The sequence below is a fragment of the Gossypium hirsutum genome, chromosome A10 (assembly GCF_007990345.1).
Source record: "Gossypium hirsutum isolate 1008001.06 chromosome A10, Gossypium_hirsutum_v2.1, whole genome shotgun sequence".
NCBI classification, from domain to species: Eukaryota; Viridiplantae; Streptophyta; class Magnoliopsida; order Malvales; family Malvaceae; genus Gossypium; species Gossypium hirsutum.
In genome coordinates this window covers 7,296,842-7,311,445 of record NC_053433.1, presented here as the reverse complement: position 1 = coordinate 7,311,445, position 14,604 = coordinate 7,296,842, and positions in this window count along the sequence as shown.

Here is a 14,604-nt window from a genome sequence, read left to right as displayed (position 1 = left end):
ATGGTGATTAAATATGCATTGAATATTAATAAAAGAAAAAGTAATGGAGTGAAACCAAACTCGCACCAGGTTAAGATTCAAATCTTTGTGCGCCCTGAGTAGAAAAGAAAAAAAGGAAAATGAAGAAAAAGGAAAAAAGGTTTGTGAATTAAAAATCCAAAAACATGAAAGGAAATCTGATGAATGAAGTGAGTTCGATGACATGCACGAATAGTTCAACGTGATGGCAACTCCTCGAGATTTAAACTTTTTGGGAATAGTTGTTATTCATTTTAATTTTGATGTTTAGTTTATGTTGCATATAAACTGTAACCTCCCAAATTCGACCTAAACGTTACGACTGGATTTAGAAGATCACATTGGTCACCGAAATGGCCCAGTAGAACTAATGGGCTTTATAAAATAATTGTTTAAAACATTTGCTTTATTTTTTAAGAAAACCTAGCATTATATCTTCTTTTCTCTAAAAGATATAACTTTCCAAAAATTATGGGTCTTACAATTTACTTAGCAAAAATTGATTTCCAAAATTATTTAATTTTCAAAAACCTCATTTAAAATCGTAGCGGAAAAATGATACTCCAAAATAGTTTAATTGAAGGAAAACCATAATTTTATGCATAATTAATTCAAAATCCAGGTTTTAATATCCTAAAATCAAATTGAATATTGTGCATGCAGAATAATTCCCAAAGCTTCAGTCTCATGCCACAGTTCAAATAAATCATTATAGTTCCAAATAACATAAACTATAATATAAAGTATACATACTTTTTAAATAAAAAAAAACTATCCGAGTCGAGCCCTCTGGATACCGTGTCCATATCCTAACCTGGTGGGTTATCTATGAAGATGAAAATTAAAGGGGATGAGCTTAAGAAGCTCAGTGTGAGTCCAATCACAAGAAAATTTATGTAAAACATAAGACAAAGCATACGAAAAACAATTCTTGGAATAATTGCAATCGTATAGCAAATCACAGTATCAGTTTTCCATATTAACACTTCACTATAATATTTTAGAATTCATAGGTTTATATGCGCATGCTTATAAACGGTAATGCAATTTCAATTTATCAGAAAAGGTCCTACCCAACTCCGTTACACACTACACTATGAGTTCCCCGGAACTCATTCATCCATACATATCGGGTTGTGGATAAACCACCTCTGATTTGCAGATAAACCGCCACTTTGTTGTAAAAATTATAGATAACCTACTAGTATTTTTAGATAAATCTGCAACTTCTCCAACCCAATCTAGACATTAGGCCCAAATTCAGAAGATTACATTGGCCACTGAAATGACCCAGTAAGCCATCGGAGTTTTTAAAATAGACATTTTAAAATATTTGTTTATCTTAGAAGAAACTTAACCCATTTTCAAAAAATCACACGAGTTAACAAAAAACCGATTAAGTAAAACATTTTCCTTGTAACAATAGTTACTTTTAAAAACTTAGTTAATTTTCCAATTTGTTTATTACTTAAAATTTATTTATAATATAGCAGTGGAAAAGTGGTATCCAACTTAGTTTTAATTAAGTAAAATCAAAATGATTTTATGCAAAATTAATTCTAAATCCATGTTTCATCATCCTAAATTCAAATTAAATACCATACACGTTAAATAAACCCAAAAACCTAAGTTCCATGGCACAGAATAAAACAATACAGTCTCTGAATAATTGCAATTTCAAATAATAAATAAAAATTTATAAAAAAAATAAATGACTTCAAGCTGAGACCCTCTGGATGTCGTGTCTGCGTCCTAATTTAGTGGATTATTTGTAAAGATGAAAATAAAGGGGAGTGAGCTTATGTAACTCCCCAAACCCAGCCTGAACGTTATGGCCGAATCTGGCGACGTCACATAAGAGTGTTTTTGAAAACGCATAGACCTAAAACTCGTCCCAATAATTAATTTTACTTAGTTCGGGAAAACGTGTTTTAATTGGTTTGCTTTAAAACATTTCTCTTTTACGCGGAAGCTTTAAAAAATCTTCTATTTTAGAAAAACTGTTTGCTTTAGAGAAAACCGGATTTTAGTCGTGCTTAACAGTAATAAAATCATCAACAGTTCAAAATCCGAAAAGAGTCCAAAGTCCAAATTACAACAAATCCCCAAATAAATAAGTAATCCAAAAGCAGAAAAGCCACGGAAATAGTCTAAAGTTATTACGTGTCACCACCGTCGAGTCATTCGCTACACCGATCTACTAATGTTGGGGATTACCTGAACAGATTAAATATAAAAGAGTGAGTTTCACAACTCAGTGTGTAATCCCCACAGGTAACATGCACACAACATAATATCAAAAATCTAACATGTATACATAGTTTGGGCCTGAACCCATTACAGAACCAGATACAAATTAGGGCCTTAGCCCAGCTCAGATGCAGAGTCAAAAATATGTTAGGGCCTTAGCCCACTTAGATACAAAATACAGATCAGAATATCAGAATCCTACCCACCAGTCCAACCCTACACACCATATTGGAATAAATCGACCCACCCATCCCTACACACCATGCTGTACTGTAATACGACACATTATCAGATAATTGTAGTTGAGCTGCCAGATATCAGGCTTAGAAGCCTTTCAGAACACTTCCTCCATATAATATCATCCTACCTCGATGCATTGCAGCACACAACAATGACATGCTAAAATGCAATTTATCAGATCATTCTAACAGTTTAGGTTTACATGCTAAGTATCACATGCTTAAATCATACATCACATAATCAGATCGTAAAATTAGGGTCTACGTAATGCTTACCGACCCTATGACAGGTTACAGTCGACTTGGGCGACCCGTGCAACCTTACAGAGTTTTCCAAGAAAGTGGGCTCACATGTCCATATGGTCTGCTCGTGTGGGCCCACATGCCCATGTGGCCCACACGGCCCAAATTGGCTTTGGCCATGTGATCCCCAAAAGTCCACACTCCCATATGGGCCCACACGACCCAAATCGGGCTAACTCGCGTGTCGCACACGGCCTACTTGGCCATCACACGGGTGCGTCACATGCATACGACCTGGTTCATTGATCACACGCCTGTGTTCAGTCACACGGCCTACTACACGGGCGACCACACGCCCGTGTGGTGTTGACAGATTGCTCATTTGGCTTTTTGCCGAATCTTTTTTTTTTGCGTTTTAGGTACACACCTGATTTGCTTTTGTTGCCTACGCAACTCCGAGCACTTCAGAACCTATATTTCTCCAAAATACTACTCAATTAATCACCCAATCAAAGAATTGAAACCAAAACCGAAATGAGAAACGCATCCCTTATGCGATAGAAAGCTTACCTCAACACCTCAAAACAGTTGATTACGTAATAGTGCGATAAGGTCCCTAAACCACGCGAAGTGCTGCTGCCAAATGTCAAAACCCCCAAACCAAAGTTGGACAGTGAGTAAAAACCCCACTTACCAGAATGTGTGACGAAAATTGTCCTATCGAAAACGAATGTTGCACACAAAAAGAACGATTGGAAACAAAAATAGAAAACGAAAGAGTGGGGAATGGAGAAGCAAAAATTCGACTAGGGGGAGGAGAACAATAATTTTTTCGACAGAGAGAAGTTTTGGAAAAAAAAGTTCTCAAAAAACCTGATAATTTCCTAACTTTCCTAACACTAATTCTATTAACAAACCACCACTTAGTTTCCCACTTTACCACAACTCTAGCCACAGTTTAGAATAAAAAATATTACCCTTTACCACAATCGAGATTTGAACTCAAAACCTTAAACACCCCCACACTCCACTTAATCATCAGACCAGTAGGCCAATTCTGATAGAAGCTTACAAAAAAATTAAACATAAGCTTATTGAGCAAGGTTAAGGCTTTATTCAGGGAAAAACTCTAAAATTTGCTAAAGACAAGGTGTAACACCCCTAACCCATAACCGTCGCCGGAATAGGTTAAGAGGCATTACTTAACTTATAACTCAAATCAGAACCACCATACAACAAATATAATTTCATTACTAATAAAGTCATTCATTCACATTCAATAGTCACATAAAATCAAGTATACAAAGCCGAAACATGCATTCGAGATCAAATTGATAACATATGAAAGTTTCCAAACTTATAAGAAATTTTCCAATTTTAAAAGGCCACACGTCCATGTGATCAGGTCGTATGCCTTACATGGCCTAGACACACCCGTGTGTCAAAGCCATGGCAAAACAGAGCATGCATACTGACTTTTCCCCACGGCTAACAGACACGCCCGTGTGCTATAGCCGTGTGATACTTAGCTAGCTACTGACTTAAGCCCATGGCCATAAAGCACGCCTGTGTTCCTTAACCGTGTTGCACAATGCAAGCATGGTTTAAGCCAACTTGCTACCCCTTTTTGGGTCAATCCTACAAGCAATTTAAACAAATGTAATTCTACCTCCAATTTAGCAAATCTTTATGCTATAGCATTCATCATTTATAACATAACAATATCAACCATTTCTCTACTCATTAACCTTACCAATTCATACTAAACACAAGGTATATTCATACCCAAAACATTTTCTTCTATTCATCATCCAAAACCAAACTAAATTTACCAAAACTTACCAACATTTACCATTTCTTTGGTCAAACTAAAACATACCACAATAGCATATTAACATCACATACCATAAGCCATTCTCAACTTTAAATTCAAACACAAACTAGCCAAATCACATGGCTAAATATATATATACATCACAAAACATACTTCCTTAACTACTAGCCTATACATCCATACTTCAAAATATACAATTTCAAAAGTACCAAAATGAGGTTCGATAGTGTGGCGATGATCCTTGACAATCCCCGAGCTTGTAGCAACCTTGAAATCTATAAAACAATGCAAACACGCACCAAGTAAGCTTTCAAAAGCTTAGTAAGCTTGTACCAAAATATTAACAATAAGAAATATGAAACATCATCACATAAATACATATAACATCTCAACTAATCCATCAAATTCAGGCCAACACCATCTATATGTTTATACATATTCAATAACCTTTTAAACATTTTACCACTTACCTCATAGGTAATAAACTTACCAGAATAATTTCATATTTATTCGTTTTCAATCTCACCTTTTGTTCGAGTACTTTAAAACTTTCCAAAGATCATAATCGCCTTAAATATCTGCACACTTAGTGCTTAGAGATTAGCCGAAGCTAGAACGACCCCGCACACTTAGTGCCATCTCAATTGACCGAGAATAAATCGGTATTGCACACTTAATGCCTTCTATAGCCGATGCTATGCCAACTCACACACTTAGTGCCATTTATAGTCGAAGCTATATTAAACCGCACACTTAGTGCCAATCATAGTCGAATATCATTATACTCAAAACGTAATCAAATATCTATACAATTTATACATTACCCTCGTAATAAAACATATCTTTAACAACATTTATTATGTACGAACTTACCTCGTACTCGAAGTTGTCGACTTGAACGTTTATCCAACAATCTTCGACTTCCCTCGGTCTAAATCCGAGTTCCTCTTTTCTTGATCTATATGTATTCAAAATTAACCCTTTTATTCACCAAATCATTCAAAACAATCCATATACACACAATTAGGGCATTTTGCAAATTAGCTCTCACATTTTTACATTTCGACACTTTAGTCCCTAATTCACCAATTCACCAATTCACCAAATACACTAAATTCAAAATATTGATATTTCAGATAAACTCATTAATATAATATCTCAGTATTCATAATCGTATAAATGCTTATGAATGCAATGTAATTTCAATTTATTAGAAAAGATCTTACCCAACTCCGTTACACACTACAGTAGGAGTTAGAAATCATCTACCTTTACACCACGTTGTGGATAAACTACTAATCATTGTAAATGAATTGCTAATGATAAAAATATATTGGTGGGTGAACCATCCGTTTGTGTAGATAAAAGCTGCTAATACGTTGTGGATGAACCATCCATCAGTATAGATAAAAGCTGCTAGTACGTTATGGATAAACCACTAGTCGTACAGATAAACTGTTGACTACTTCCTCCATTCATATCATCCCACCTCATGCAATGCAACATGACATGCTTATAACAGATCAATGCGGTAGCAATAACATGTTTATAACTAGTTGATATAGTAGCAATTATCATGCTTATATAGACCATAACAGTAGCAATGAACTTGCTTAACATGATTTAAGTTCAACAGTAATAGTAAACATGCTTAACATGTTTTCAATTCAAAAATAAATAGTAGACATGTTGAACATGCAATCAATAATACAATGGTAAGCGTAACAACACTTGTTTATCAGAAATATAGTGATAGTAGACATGTAACATTTTCATATCATGCATATATAGTAATAATTTAATTAATCAGATCATGAATTCCAAATTATTCATATTATCGAAGATTTATTTGGATGAAATAAAACACTAAAAATAGTTTAGGGACTATTTAGGGACTAAATTGAATATTTTACAAATTTTTAGGAAAAAATATAAAATAAGGGACACACGATCGTATGAGAAGCTATAGGCCATGTGGAAGGGTTACACGACCGTATGGCCAGGTCGTATAATAGACTATAATCGTGTGGTAAAAGTTAAAATTACCCTAGAGGAGAGGCACAACCATGTGGCAGCCAATATGGATGAGTTATGGTCGTGTGGTTCACGAACTAGCCTGGGATTTATAGAGGCACATGGTCATATGATGGCCGTGTGGTCTACACGCTTGAGTGGGAGACCGTGTGGCCCTAATCCTACACATGATCACCATCGATTCACTTGGGATAGAACACCTTTCACCGGGGGTTTGATAGATGTTCCTTATGCCCGATTCTAATTCGATTAACCTAAATTCTATCATTCAAATGAAATTTACACACGAATTCATGGTTGGTTTCAAGATTTGACAAGATTAACAAAAGATTTGGTAAGAACCATAAAAGATTGATTAGTCGAACGTAAGATTAGATCCAGATAGTAATATTACAAAAATTCTAGATCTAAACATTGGAAACAAGATGTACTTACTGATTCTTGGTAAAAATAGAGATGCTATTGATAGTAATTACAAAATTGATAGAAAGAACGATTGAATAGAAGATTATTTGATTCAGGAAAATAAAATTATTATCAACAATTAGGATGAAAATATGGTGTAAAGAAAAGAGAAAAAAATAAAAAGAGAATAAATAGAAAGATGGAGAGTAAATTCTATTTGGATTTGAAAATGGAGTGTGAAAATTTAATTAGAAAAAAAAAGAAAAAATATGGTGGAACTCTAATTCTATCGGAGTTTTGAGGAAGGGTAAGATATGGATTCTAATTAGAAGAGAATTGGTTAAATTTCTAAGGTTTACCCGTAGGGACGTCACATGCAAATTTCCCAAGTTTTTTTGTCAAACTTGAATTTAAAATGAAGGGGGGAAGAAAAGGTTCGAACCTTAGCTTCAAGAAGAGCTAACGCTACAACCATTAAGCCTGTTGATCATTCCTTGTTTATTTTTTACGTTTAATCTTATATATATGTTTTGGGGTGTATTTGGTGAAATTACGAAATAAAAAAGGGCAGGAATGGCTCAAACTCGGGTCACTTAGTGGAATACTAGTGCTTTAGCCATTGAGCCCACAACTCATTCCTTGCCTAATTTAGACACTTAATTCTACAAATTCTTTTCTTTTCGAGAGACTTGCCGAACCTAGGATCACAATGGAAGGAAAATAACTCTTAACCATTAGGCTTGAAGCTTGTTTCTTGCTTAATCTTATTTCTCAACTATATATATTTATTTTAGGGTGTGACTTTTTCCTCGTTTGTCGAAAATAATAAAATGGGAGGAAAGGAATGCAAATCTGGATATCTATGAAGGACTTTCTAACACTTAACCATTAAGCCTTAATTCAATTCTTGACTATCCATTACAACTAACCCCCTATATTTTAGGGCGTGACAAAAATATTTGCAGATAAAACCCCAAATTTTCTCCATTTTCCCAAATAGTATTCTCACAATACGTACAATTAGGAATATTATCCCTAGGATTAATTGTAGCAACCCTATGCTGCGATCTACCTTCCTTGACTCATTTGATGGGATGAGTATTTGAACCAGTGGAACTAGAATCTTTCTTTACCGGAGCCTTGCTTTTCTCCTGTTTTTCATGTTCCACTTGTTTGATCTCTTCCACAATTTTGGTTTTTTTCCACTAGGGTCTCAAACACTCGTCCTTAGTGTCTAGTGTGAAGTAACCTGTATTTTAAGGTTGTATTGTAGCCCATTTTCGAACCTTACGCACTTATCCTGCTTCGTGGGGACCAGTCCTTGGGCATAGCAGCTAAGCCTCAGAAATTCAGCCTCATATTATAACACAGTCTTATCTCCCTGTTTTAACTCGATAAATTCGAGTTTGCAGGCTTCCACATACCTAGTGCTCACATATTTCTTTTAGAAGGCCTATTGGAAATATTTTTAAGTTATACGTTTTGCCTGGATACCTCTTTCAACAGACTGCCACCAACGATAGGCCTCTTTCCTTAATAAGGACGCAGTTCCCTTTAGTTTTTGTTCCCTTCACAGTTTATTTACAGTTTCAAGAGTGATAGTGACTAAATTAGGACCAACATCGGAGTCTCGGGTTTAATTTCCTATAGAAAAAATTAATTTCCAAAACTTGTGGCATGATTTTCCCAAAATACCCTTTTTTATGCATGCATGCATGCAGACTTATTCAAATTTGCACATTCTAAGTTATTGTAAACCTGGCTCTGGTACCGCCAGATGTAACCTCCCTAACCCGGCCTAAACGTTAAACCCGAATTTGGGAGATTATATTGGTCATCGAAATGGCCTAGAAGCAATCGGGGTTTATAAAATATCATTTTAAAACATTAGTTTATTGGTAGAAAACTTTAGTTTATTTTCAAAAAAAGTTTATAGGCTTTTCAAAAACCGATTTAACTTAACTTTTCTACATAATAGTGACTAAATTTTGAAAACTTAATTAATTTACAGTTTATTTAATACTTAAAAGTTTATGATCTAGCAACAAATAAATTGATACCTAATCTTAGTTTTAATAGAAGCTTAACTTCATGCATAGATAATTAAATTCCCTAATTTTTCATAACCTAATCAAAATTAATGGTCATGTATACTGAATAATCCTTAAAAAATACTTAAGTCCCATGCCACAGCTTAAATAAAACATTATAGTTTTTGAATAGTGAAAATTTTCAAATAATAAATCTAAAATTGTATAATAGACAAAACTGAGCCAAGTCCCTCCGAATGCCATGTCCGCGTCCTAAATTGGTAGGTTATCTGTAAAGATAGTGAATAAGGAGGAGTGAGCTATGACGCTTAGTGTATGTTCATTCACAAGAGAATCAGTGCAAACAGTCGGTAAGATATATTAAATAATAACGCATAATATAATCGTAATCAAATAATAAATCAGAGAATCGATTTCTCAAATTAACCATCAATAGTATCACAGAATTCACAATTGTAATTTCAGAATATTGATTTTTTAATTCATCTCATTGTTACAACTTCTCAATGTTCACCATTATACATATGCTTATGAATGTAATGCAATTTCAATTATCAAAAAAGGTTCGTACCCCATCACTAACCTATATAAATTCTTATTTAATGTTCATTAAGGGAGATGATTAATTTCTTTAATAAAGTTTTCAACTCTGGGAGTTTGTTTCTTCAAGGAGTCATGAGAATTCATTAATGAAAATAATCGTCTCCACTAATGAACAATGAAGAAGCCTTTATATAGGCTAGCTACATTATAGTTTTAAACTAAACTTTCTTGTTCGACTAAGAAACAAAAACTCCTAAACAACTTAAAATACTTAAACAATATCCAAAATTCGGAATAAATAATAAAATAAAAAAATCTAATAAATACAATATTAGGCTCATATATAATAAAAATTAAGCATAATTATCAAACCCAATATGATTTAAACTCGAATTAAAGGCCCAAAACTCGTAATTTCCGTAATAATCCCATCCAAAAATTCTACTCGAGAAGCTTTATTAAAATGGTCATAACTTGAGCTCCCAAACTCAAAATTGAGTGATTCAAATTGTGTTTTGAAGCTAAGAGATAGATCTTCAAACTCTATGAAGACATCTCAACCTAAAAATTCTTGGATCTCATCCAAAAAGTCATCGCAAATCTGCTAGTTTCCTAGACTTGCCAAATTGACAGCTTCAGTGAATGGAAATTAATAAATTTCACCTCATCTGTACATATATCAAGAACACAAATGTTAAAATTGCTACGATTTTTTATACTAATTTTAACTATTCAAGTAAAAAATTGCATAATACCATCAATTCCTTATCTTTACTCTCTTTCATGTTCCTTTTTTTTTCTTTACTACTTAAGTTCTCTTTTTAAGAATGTGATATGATTTATTACTACATTCAACACTTATTAAGATATCTTTTATGTTTATTTTACGGTTTATGGAGAGGCTTCGTTCGGATGGGCAATGCGTTTAACTTCGATGAGGTTAAAAACAACAGTGGCAGTGATATCAGTTACTGTAGCGATGAGATTGGATATTGTAGCAGTGAGATAAAAATAATGGTGGGGTGTGTGGTTGGATTCAAATGTGACTATAGCAATGAAGTGAGAATAGAAAAGGACTATTAAGGACATTAGATTATAAATGATAGAAATTGACTAAAATTTTTTATTTTTATAAAATTATTAAAAACATGTGAAATTGTAATTTTATTTAATAAAATTATATGTATAACAATATTTTTATAAATACTTTAATTAATTGTTTTATAATCATTTAAAATTATTTATTATTATTAAATGATAAATAATATTTAATTACTTTTTAATGTTAATCAAATTTTTATAACAATGCTAAATATTATTTTAACAAAAAAAAATTATACATTTTTTAAAGAATAAAAAACACTATATTTGAATCCATTAAAAGATTGATATTGAATAATAATTTTAAATATATTTATGTTAAAAATAATATTATAATAATAGAGTTAAAAGGTGAAAGAGGTAAAATGAAAATTATCCTTTCACACCTGCTTTTGCTCCATTGGAGATCAAACCTTCAGCAAAATTTTGAAACAACTATTTGCACGAAAATTAAGGGGAAAATGGTGCTAAACACATCACAATGACATTAAACGGTTAATCAAAGGGATACTAATTCTTTTGAGATTTATAATTGTTCTTGTTGTTTCCAAAATTTGAACCAATATTATCTCTTTAAAAATACAATATATGTTACTAGGATTGTTTTATTACTTTTAATCCATGTAAAAAGAAAACATAACTTTCATAAAGTGTATGGGGAATTGAGGGAATAGTAAAATTAGGTATTGAAGAGAGAGAGAGAGAGAGAGAGAGAGAGAGAGAGAGAGAGAGAAAGATGCAACGAATCAAAAGGGTATTGACAGTAGAATTTTCAACGTACTCCTCCTCAAAAATCAGGTTCTCACACTGAATAGTGGGTGGCTCTATGGTTGCAGTACTACGCGACCTATACCTTGCTTGTCTACCTTGGGTGTTCATAGTAATCTCTCGAAAATCTAGGATTTAAATGGTATCTACAGGTTCCAAACAAAGGGGTTCAAGCATTAGCTATTTCCGGAGTATTTACAGTCCAACAATCACAGTTTATCTACAATTTCAAGATTGACATTGACTAAAGTAGGATCAATATCAGAATCTTGGATTTAATTTCTTGCAAAAAAAATTAATTTCCAAAACTGGTGGCATGGTTTTTCCCAAAATACCCTTTTTGATGCATGCATGCATACAGACTTATTAAAATGTCTACAATCCGAGTTTTTATAAACCTGGCTCTGATACCATAGATGTAACCTCCCTAACTCAATGTAGATATTAGACCTGAATTTGAGAGATTACATTGGCCACCGAAATGACCTAGAAGTAATTGAGGTTTATAAAATAGTCATTTTAAAACATTAGTTTACTTTGGTAGAAAATTTTAGTTTATTTTCAGAAAAAAGTTTACAGGCTTTTCAAAAACCGATTTAACTTAACTTTTCTACATAATAATTTACGATTTATTTAATACTTAAAAATTTATAATCTAGCAATGGATAAATTGATACCTAATCTTAGTTTTAATAGAAGCTGAACTTCAAGCATAAATAATTAAATTCCCTAATTTTCATAACCTAATCAAAATTAAAGGTCATGTATGCCTAAAAAAACTTAAGTCCCGTGCCACAACTTAAATAAAACATTACAATTTTTGAATAACAGAAAATTTCAAATAATAAATCTAAAATTGTATAATAGGCAAAACTGAGCTGAGTCCCTCCAAATGCCATGTCTACATCCTAACTTAGTAGGTTATCTATAAAAATGGAGAATAAGGGGGAGCGAGCTATGATGCTCAGTGTGAGTTCATTCACAATAGAATCAATGCAAACAGTCGGTAAGACATGTTAAATAGTAACGCATAGTATAATCACAATTAAATAGCAAATTAGAGAATCAGTTTCTCAAATTAACCATCAATAGTATCACAGAATTCACAATTTTAATTTTAAAATATTAATTTTTCAATTCATCTAATTATCACAACATCTCAATGTTCACCATTATGCATTTGCTTATGAATGTAATGCAATGCAATTTCAAATATCAGAAAAGGGTTCGACCCTATCATTAACCTATATAAAAGCTTATTCATTGTTCATTTGGGGAGATGATTAATTTCATTAATAAAGTTTTCAACTTTGGGAGTTTGTTTCTTCATGGAGTCGTGGGAATTCATTAATGAAAACAATTGTCTCCCCTAATGAACAATGAATAAGTCTTTATATAGGCTAGCTAAGTACATCTAAATAAAACTATAAAGTATACTTAAACTCTAATTAATCTAAATAAGAAGTAATTTTAAACTAAACTTTCTTGTTCGACTAAGAAATAAAAAACTTTTATACAACTTAAAATACTTAAAAAATATCCAAAAATCAGAATAAATAATAAAATAATAAAATCTAATAAATACTATATTAGGCTCATATATAATAAAAAAGGAAGCACAAAAATTGAACCAATATGATTTAAACTCGAATTAAAAGCCCGAAACTCGTAATTTTTGTAATGATCCTGTCCAGAAATTCTACTTGTATAGTCTTCATTAAAATGGTCATAACTTGAGCTCCCAAGCTTGAAATCGAGTGATTCAAAGTGCATTTTATAATACCCCAAACCCGACCTAGACGCTATGGCCGAATCTGGCGGCGTCACATGTGAGTGCTTTTTAGAAAAACCTTAGCAAGTTAAAAGTCGTCCAATTTGTTATCTTTACTTAAGTCATGAAATCTCTATTCCAAATATTAAGTGAAAACATTTTATTAATGCGGAAGCTAAAACATCATTAATTCATAAATCAATAATTTAACAATTTAAAACCCCCAAAATAAGCCCAAGAATAGTTCGAGTCCAAATACATATTAATCCCAAAATAAATATTTAAATAAAGCAGACAAAATAAAGTGTTACTCAAAAATCCGTAAATGTCTACTAGTGGTCACCATCGAGCCCTCCGTCACACCGATCCATCTACTGCTGAGGATTACCTGACAACAAAATAAACAAAGGGGTGAGTTTTCACAAACTCAGTGTGTACATCCCCACAAACAGCATGCATACAAACAAATAACAGAATACAGTTATTCGGCCTTAGCCATACAGATATCGCATGCATAACAGATCAGATATCAGAAATATCATGCCTACCAACCCTGCACACCATCTCCGTCTAATCCATCACACCATGTGGGGATAAAATCGACCTACCCAGCCCTACACATCAAGTATGGGGATATAATCGACCATCCAACCCTACACACCAACTAGTACTGTAAAAACAGTACATAACAAATATACGCAGCATGGCTGCCAAATAACAGGCTAATCGCCTCTCAGACTTTCTTCTCTTCACAACAATCCCAACCCAATGCAATGCAACACAAATATTACGGCATGCTTATATGCAGATATCAGATCATACGTCATGTCAGAACAGATATACAAAATCAGGCAGATATACATGCTGGTATTATCATACTTCCGCATACAATGTAGTAATCAAATAGAGTATAGGATCTAAATAACGTTTATCGCCCCTACAGTCAGGTCACAGTCGACTTAGGCGACCCGCACAACCTTACAGAACATTTCAAACAAATTGGGCTCACACGTCCATGTGGCTCACACGGCCAAGATTGGCCTTGCCCGTGTAGATCACACGGCCTGACCCAAACTTCCACATGCCCGTGTGGTTTACCCGTGTGACCCACACGCCCGTGAAAGGCCACACGGCCCAAAAGGTCGAGCCCGTGCCTCGCACATGGCCTCGCCAGCCTCATACACCCGTGTTCGTTGCACCCGTGTAGTGCACGCACGGCTTGGCTCGTCAGTGACACGTCCGTGTCTCGCGGTGTAGGCTACCACACGGGCAGACCACACGCCCGTGTGGCGTCGATAGGCCACTTTTCGGCTTTCGTCGAAACTCGTTTTCTATGTAATCAGAGTG